Raw genomic sequence first — 8,730 nt, forward strand, 5'->3', positions numbered from 1 at the left:
TTCCTATCAGATGTATAATGCAGATTAATAAGAAATCAATTTCAGCTGGATAAGGCAAACCTGGGAAGGCCTAATTGGAGCAGCTGGCATTTATGCTTGGCCTGGAGAATTTCAAAAGTCAGAGATGATAAAGAACATCCGAGCAGAAGTAGACAACTTAAACAAATATATAAGAACAGTAAAATGGTGGGCATATTTGAAATATGGTGAGAGATCCCATTAGGTTTGAGGCTAGGATGCATGAGTGGTGTAATGGGAAATAAAGTTTAAAAAGTAAATTGAAGCTGATTAAGAAGATTTTTACATAATCAAGATTTTGGACTTTGATCATTCCATTTACCCATTCATAACCTTTCAATAGTCTTTTATTTTTTAATATAACTTCCCACTTTAGAAAGTAATAATGATATGATGGATTGTCGAGGAAGAAGACAGTGTTCACAAAATGATAATCCCATTAAATCAGAAAGTTTAAGTGTAACATGATGAGGGCCCTAAATTGGGAAGTGGCAATAAGACATGAAAAGAGTTGTTCAGCTATAGCTCTTCTAATGACCAGGATAATTGCCTACGGAGAATCCACCCACTCTTTACTTACTCCATCTTAACACGCACACCATCTAGACCCGTGCTGTGTAATATGGTAACCAGTCGCCATGTGTGACAATTTATGTTTACCTTTAAATTAATTAAAATTACAAACAAATTAGAAATTCAGTTCCTCATTGGCACTAGCCATATTTCAAGTGCTTGAATATGCATATGGCGCCAGTGGCTACCATCTTGGACAGTGCAGATAGAGATTATTCTTATATTTGGAGACAGTTCTATTGGAAAAGTCTCATGTAAGCTATAAAACTTATGCAGAAATGTAGCAGCCTGAAATGAATGCTTATGCATAGCATAATTTCTGCCAGTGCTGGCCTTCATTGAATTCTGAAGCAGGAAAACCTGGTATTTAGTGTCTCCAACCTGTACTTTCTGCCAAGTCAGTGCTTGCTTGCTCACTGATGCGCTCTTTCTGCATGTCTCTGTCCTCTGTGTTCCCACAGCAGTCTGTGCTTATCTCTGTTGGGGCACTTAGTACACAGTTGAAACATCGATTTACTTGTCCTTCTCCTCCATTCTATTGTATCTTCCAGCATCTAGCACAGGGGGTGACACAAAGCGCACAGAGGAATTGCCCGGTGAATTTTTGTGAATGAATGAAGAAGGCAACAAAGCAGTGTCCTAGTAGGTCATTAGCAGGGGCGCAGTGTGAGATCTGTTTGTTTACCATAGTCTGTTTATTTGTGCTTCTTATATTTTCTTTTGCTACAAGTACCTTCGGAAATCGGTTTGAATGGAGTGGCGGTGTGGAGTAGGTATGGTGTCTCTCCATAGGAAGGAGTTCACGGTCCCAAGCATATTGGAGATGCAGCTTTCCTGGAATTCAGACAAGTAGAGAAGTGCAGAAGTGCAAGGGCAACTGATATAGCATCTGGGAGGAAAGGCATAATCCCTTCTCTTCCTGCCGGATGGGAAGATGTATCAGATTCCATGTACTAGTTGGGGCAAAACCAGGACTTGCGAGGCAATGCATTGTGGCTAAGCATCCACAGTGCTCTGTGTTCATTCATTTCCCAGGATTATCATTTGTGATTCTCCTTATAATGAAATAATAAATGTGCAGAGCCCGACTGAATTGGGAAATAGAGAGATCACAAGCTGGCTCGCAGTGATATCTTTTGCCTCTCCATAAAAGTAGAGCTGGCTGACGAATAGAGAGGCTGGGACACCTGGGACTATAGATTAAACAGCACAGCAAGTATGGAGACAAGATAGCTGCTTTTGGTAATTAAAGCTGGCCTGCTTAGTACTGGGAGGTAACAAAGATGGCCTGTTTAGTTCTTTCATGTTTCCCTAGAACATGAAAAGCTCTCAGGATTTTTTTTCCCCTCTAACCTCACAGGCAAGCAATGCATTCCCTGACAAATGGGGCTGTGTTTCTAGGTAAAGCCTGAGTGTGGCTTCAAACTGTGGTAGAATAATGGTTCTTCTCTGTAGCGGTCTGTTTCCTGAAGTGGTTCCTAATTTGAAATGGCCAATTCTTGCATTTCCATCCCCCTTGTGGGAGCTCCGTTCTCACTGGTGTCAGCAGAAGCAGCCGATCAGTGTGGTGCAAGGAGCCTGATGGATGGCTTTAATTCGCTAGTCGCTAGTCTCAGCCTGCTTTTACAGTTACTCAGGTCCTGGAGAGAGCTGGCCACCCAAGGCAGAAATCACCCGCTCTGTGTTTCCACACCTTCCTCAACAGCCTGAGGAAGTGGGGATTGGTGCCAAGGAGGAGATACAGAAACAGTTATTTCTCAGGATTTCTGCCATGCCGGGTGCTGGCAGAACAGTAGAGAAGGTTTTAACATTACATCGCCGCTGACCACAGTCTCCCATTTGCCTCCGTGGCAAGCTTAGGATGAAAGAAGGGCTGCTCCCTTGTCATGAGATTGATATCAGACGGGAAATACAGACAACTCTTCTCCAAACTTAAGTTTAGGACAAAGTTTAATTTGGATGCATAGAATGGCTAGCCCCTGGGAAGAAAGCTCTCTGTTGGTTAGAATTTCTTTGCTATCCTGTGTGTAGGTGAAATTTTTTCCTCAGTTTGATTTTCCTTTATCAATTAATTTTACCTGTGCTACATTATTTATTGCTTCACCTATGCTATTGCTACACACTTAAAAAGATACCAGGAAAGTGACAGACTGACTAACTAGTAAAATACTGGGTGGGACCCTTCTACTCCTTTAGCTTGGATTGGCCAAGAGATTGGATTAGTTACGTGGGGCAGCTTAGCCTTTCAGACAAGTGTATGAAACTACCTCTTGTCTAATTGCCTTACACCATTTTGCTTTGTAAGTGATTAGGTATCTGTTATTTAAGAAGGGTATAGAGATGAGAGCAATTCATGACCAAACTAGAGCATTGCTTATAAATTTCATCATCATAACCAGGCTATGGAGAGCAAGCGCTTCATGGTTTACAAAGAATGTTTGCAACCATGATTTCCCTGAATTCTCAGAAGAGCACCCTGAGAAAGGATGGTCTCAGGGATTAGTATTATCCTCATTTGACAGCACAGCACCGTTCTAAAAAAAGTAGATCAAAGGGTTTAGAATCCATATTCCTAAGTATTCCAGTATCCCTTACACTGTGCTTTTGTAAGGGGCAAATATATATGTGGCTCTACTGACCCTAGGCAGAATCCAAAATCTGGACAAAGGCCAACTGAAGAATTCAGACAGCTATCTGCAGCTCTTCCTGGCAGACATTCTCTGGTATGCATTGCTTGCTTCCTCCCTCCCAACGGCTGTGATTCCTGGCTTTGCGAAACTGCGGGTACAGCATTGCCTCAAGCTCGAACCCATCTGACCCCAGGATGGAAGGGTTTTTTGTAGCTACAGGCCACCATTCTGGCCCTACTATGCTGCCCGTGTTGCTGTTCCAGTCTTGATCTCACACCACAGCTACGATAACTGGGCCTTGTTGCCAGGATTCAGCTATACCCATCATTCTCCGGTTTGGATGATCAGATCCTTATTCTCTTAATTGTAAATTCCTGTTGTTTAATCTACCACACACTTTCAAGACCCTCTAGGACACGGTTCAGTCTGCTCTGTCAGTAAAGATTTTTGTCACACAACTATGCCATCCACTTGTGTATTGTCTATGATTGCTTTTGTGTCACGAAAGCAGAGTTGAGTAGTTTCAACAGAAACTGCATGTCCCTCCAAATCTAAAGTGTTTACTGTCTGCTCTTCGTAGAAAAATGTCTGTTGACCCTAGAACTATACTTACGCTTTGCTCTTCTGCTTGATGTTCTCTGGGACTCAAGTCTTTTCCTAAGCCTATCGCAGTGACTGGGATGTTCTAGGCCAGAAAGAAATTTCCCTTGTTTGTCTAAGTATGCCGGGTTACTGGCTATAGCTAACAACTATCTATCCTTGAATTCCCCTTAACTGTAGCTGGCCTCGCCCCAGGCAGAATACTCCATCGCCTAATCTTACTTTCCCTCTTCCTGATCACTGTGGGCCTTGGATGCCATCTGCATTTTTAACTCCCATGTTAGTGAGTTCTGCTTGTGGAATTAGGCTTCTCCCCATACCCTGCATCCGTGTCTGTTCTATCCTCTCAGAGTCTACTCCCCATCGTCCAGCATATCTCAATGGATAGAATGGTTTCCAAGACTGATTTCTTCTGATCAGCTGATTCCCATTGAAGTCAGCTATGTTCAAATTTCTCTGGGCCACTCTTCCTACATCTTTCTGGGAGAGAGAAGGAAAGATTGAAGTTAGTTTGGATGTATCCCTTTTGAGGGTCTCTGTAATATGTAACGCTCCTCTCTGGCAAGTTCTTGGGACTATAGGCGATTTAGGGTCACAATTGCCTCTAAAGAATCCAGTTAAAAATGAGTTATAAAAATGTAGGGACCTGATCATCTTGGTGCTAGGCATACATGTATTCCCGTTCAACCCATTCTCAGAATGATTACCAATTTCCACCCTATATCTTCCCCGTCATTATTCCAGGGGATGGATCCTGATACTTACTACACACGATCAACCAGTAGCAACTCAGAACCCCCCACCCTACAACTGAAAACAGAGGCTCAAAAGCTAAATTCAGAGCAAATTTTGAGTTTTATGAGTAGTTTTCCATAGCCTCAAACATTTTACTAATTCTGCGATGAACCATATGTGTAGCTTAGTAGTAATTCTATCAATGAGCTGATTGTATAAAGTCTCCATGATACACAATCTAACCTTTATCATAAGTAAATAATATTCCAGCACCCTCAAATCAAAGGAAGGGATTTAAAAACTAGAGTGTTTGCCTTATCACCCCACTGAAGATAACTGTATGGGTGACTAGCCTCTCCTAAAATTGGAAGCTATACTGACAGCCTCTGCTGCTGGCAGCACATGTTGCCTTGGTGTGGAAAGTAATCTCACCAAGGTAGGCAGAGTCTCGCAGTCTCTCTTGTGCATTTTAGTGCCTCTTGACTTGGTCACGAGGTCCAACTTATTGGCTTTTGTTCTTCTTAGCACTGAGCTGTATGTCAGATCTAACAACATTTCTGAATGCCCTCAATGTTTCCAACACATTTAGAATTTGCCGAACGCTCCTTCCCCCATGTGTAACTTTTTTTGTTTGTTTTCTAAGGAAAAAACACTACTATCCCACAAAGCAGAATAGTATGTTGCCTAAGTTAGTGTGTTCTACCTTTTCTATCACCCAAATTTTATGGAAAATTGAGGCAATTGAAAATAGGTGAAAACATCATTTGTGAAGAATTGACCAAGGTGATTGGCACCTTTAAGATTTCTGAAGGAGGAGTGCCTGGGTGGCTCAGTTGGTTAGGCGTCCAACTTGCGCTCAAGTCACGATCTCGCGGTTTGTGAGTTCAAGCCCCATGTAGGGCTCTGTGCCGACAGCTCAGAGCCTGGAGCCTGCTTCGGATTCTGTGTCTCCCACTCTCTCTGTCCCTCCTCAGCTCGCACTCTGTCTCTCCAAAAAGAGTAAACATTAAATTTTATTTTTAAAAAAAGATTGCTGAAGGTTTCTCTGCCCTTAAAAATCACACTGAGGTGGGCCGGAGCTTAGTGATATCTGAGCAAAATCCCTGGAGATTTGTATTACATACAGATCTTTTTGAAGTACCAACCATACATTTCTCTTTCCTGTGGCAGGTTTTGGAAATATTGAGCAAAGATGGGGTTGGCTAGTCATCAAACACTTCTGTATAATTGGCTCTGAATTGTAATGAGAGCATAGAATGTGATTTGTGGTTGTGCCCACAGTGAGGGGGTTTCCCTTAGGCAGCAAGCGGCTGGGAGCAATAGGGTATGTAACACATAAAAAAGATTATTGTATAATCAGACTTTGATTCTGGACAAATACTGTATTTGTTTGGAGGTAGCTAGATGGAGAGACTAGGAGCATACAGTTGGGCCCTTCTTCCTTGGATTGTAGAATGTTGCCAGGAATGAGAAGGAATATGGAAATTAATTATTTATACCCTCTCACTCTGTGGATGAGGGAACTGTGGCCTGAGACAGAAAATTACTTGCCTGAGACATATAGTTATTTGGTAGCACAGCCAAGAGTTGAACCCTATTTAATAGGGTTTGTTGTTTTGTTTGGTTTTGTTTTTGCACCATGTTACTTACCTTCTTTGCTGGCCAATAGATTTTATTTTGAGAAAGTGACATGGCAAGTGACAAATCTCTACAGACTGTGTACTCTATCTGAATATTGACCACAGGACATGGGGGAAATTGCTCCATTCTACAGGCAGACTTTTGCCAGATTCTTTTCATATGCACTGACTATGCTGACCTTTCCCTGACTTCTTTGTTCCAGTTCGGAAAGTATTAAACATTGGAATGCTTGTAAGTATTCTGAACCGAGATGCACTTTGTAAGCTCACCTTTGCTAGAATGCAAATCTGTGCAAAATGGCTCACTTAATTTAAGTTTCTGTCAGCAGTGTTTTTCCTGATTACCTGCCCAGCCTGTGTGAGGAGAGTACCAGAATGCATAGGAGGCTCTTATTTGTGTTGAAGAGGCCCCTGGTAATTCAATACATACTTTCCTCTACCAGGCATCTTAGTACATAACCTGAGAAGAGAAGTTCCAAGATTATGGTTTGTGATTTTCCAACACAGTTATTTCTTACTCTTTTATTTGGGAGGGAAGACTATAGGAACATTTTGTTTTGTTCCCATTTGGTGTCTAAATGATGTATCTGAGTGGAGCTGCACACTTATGTGATTATGAAATATTTGCAATAGGAATCATAGAGGTGGAAAGGAACATCTAGACCGCTGGCTTTCAAAAACCTCTCACCAGTAGCCTGTTTCTCACATAGAATAATAATATGCAATATAGATTAATGTACAGCTACCACACTTAAAGCAAGTGTTGGGAATCTGGATTTCTGCCTCTTTTCCCTCCTCACACATACATAATTTGTGAGTTTTATGGAGCTTTCAAAATTCCATGAAGAACGATTTTACAAATCCTTGTAGACTGGAATACTGAGGAACAAACTAGTCTAAGACCTACCAGCGGGTTTGATGTCAACAGGCCAGGTCTGCAGACGCAGGGCAGGGGATCTGCCGGCCCCAGAGGGTCCCTAACTGTGTGCAGGGTACAAATCAAGCACAAGCCAACAGGAGGTGAAAGTAGAGTTTAGTTTTTTTTAAGTTTATTTATTTATTTGTTTTGAGAGAGCACAAGCAGGGGAGGAGCAGAGAGAGAGAGAGAGGGAGAGAGAGAATCCCAAGCAGGCTCTGCATTGTCTGCACAGAGCCTGATGCAGAGCTTAAACTCATGACTCACGAAATCATGACCTGAGCGGAAGCCAAGAGTCAGACGCTTAACCGACTGAGCTACCCAGGCGCCCTGAAAGCAGACTTTATTTAAAGTATAGAGAGAGTACAAGTACAGGCAGTGTCTGGGAGATTCAGAAAGGAAAGGAGGTAGTTTCCTCTTTGCCTGGCTTCTGGAGGTTTTTATTGAGGTTCTTGGCCTGGCGTATGTGTCCTCTCAGCCATCCAGGAACCAGTTAAGACTAAGATGAGGACCCAGGTATAATTTCTTTCTTTCTTTCTTTCTTTCTTTCTTTCTTTCTTTCTTTCTTTCTTTCTTTCTTTCTTTCTTCTTTCAACTGTACTTATTTCTTTTGAGAGAGAAAGAGAGAAAGCACTCAGACACAAGTGGGGGAGGGGCAGAGAGAACCCCATGCAGGCTCTGCACAGCCAGCACAGAGCCCCATGTGAGGCTTGAACCCATGAACTGTGAGATTTTGACCTGAGCCAAAGTTGGACACTCAACTGACCCAGCCACCCAGACACCCCCCAGGCATTATTTCTAGGAGCTGTGGGGGTCTTGGCATCAAGATGTTTAGCATTGGAGGTCTAGAATATGCATATGACAACTTCCTCTGGTCATTATCATCTGGTCTGTGCTTATATATTATCTATTGTATGGAAAATTATGAATTCCTTGTTTTTTACAAAGAGGACATACACCATTTGCATTCTGAGGGTTGTGTAAAGTGGGGGTGCAGGTCCTAGCAAGAATAGAAACAAAAAACGGAGCAAAGCAGGTTTTTATAGAGTCTTCTAGTTTCCTTGTTGAGAACAAATTGGACCCTGGGGTCCAGGTATGAATTGAAAACAGTTCAGCACTCTCTATTCTTCTGAACGAGATAATGAAATGCTAGTGAATGAAAACTGAGATATCAAATTTTGAATAATTGAGCAACTCACAGTGTGTGGTAGGTCCTCAAGTGTTCATTGTTCAACTATTATGTAAAATTAAATAACGCTGAACCCAGGAGAATTACCTCCTTCCACCACTGTAGCACCACATGTGATGAAATTTTAGATACTTGTAGTCAGTGGCTTGCGATCTTCTAAAGGAAAAGATGTGTGTAAAAAGACAGAAAGTGTTACAAAACAGATTATAAAACTAGCAAAACTAAAACTGAAAGTTTGAAAGCTTATTGAAATAATTTTAATTTGCGTCTTCTTAGACTCATAAATCCTTGTTTTTTTGAGACTGCATTTGTCTACGTTGCCCAAGTAAACAGTGCCTGTTTACTACCAGTTTTAGTTAGTATATGCTTTAAAAAAAGTAAAATTTGCACTTTTTAGTGTACAGTTCTACAGATTTTGACAAATGCAGG

The 8,730-nt window shown here is 41.8% G+C and overlaps 1 pseudogene; it reads right to left on the reverse strand.

The window, feature by feature from the left end:
• Positions 1-4,058: 4,058 nt before the first annotated feature.
• The window catches only part of LOC144222035 (uncharacterized), a 137,372-nt pseudogene continuing 132,700 nt past the window's right edge, over positions 4,059-8,730 (reverse strand).

Source organism: Crocuta crocuta, unplaced genomic scaffold (genome assembly GCF_008692635.1).
Source record: "Crocuta crocuta isolate KB4526 unplaced genomic scaffold, BGI_CrCroc_1.0 scaffold784, whole genome shotgun sequence".
Classification (NCBI taxonomy): domain Eukaryota; kingdom Metazoa; phylum Chordata; class Mammalia; order Carnivora; family Hyaenidae; genus Crocuta; species Crocuta crocuta.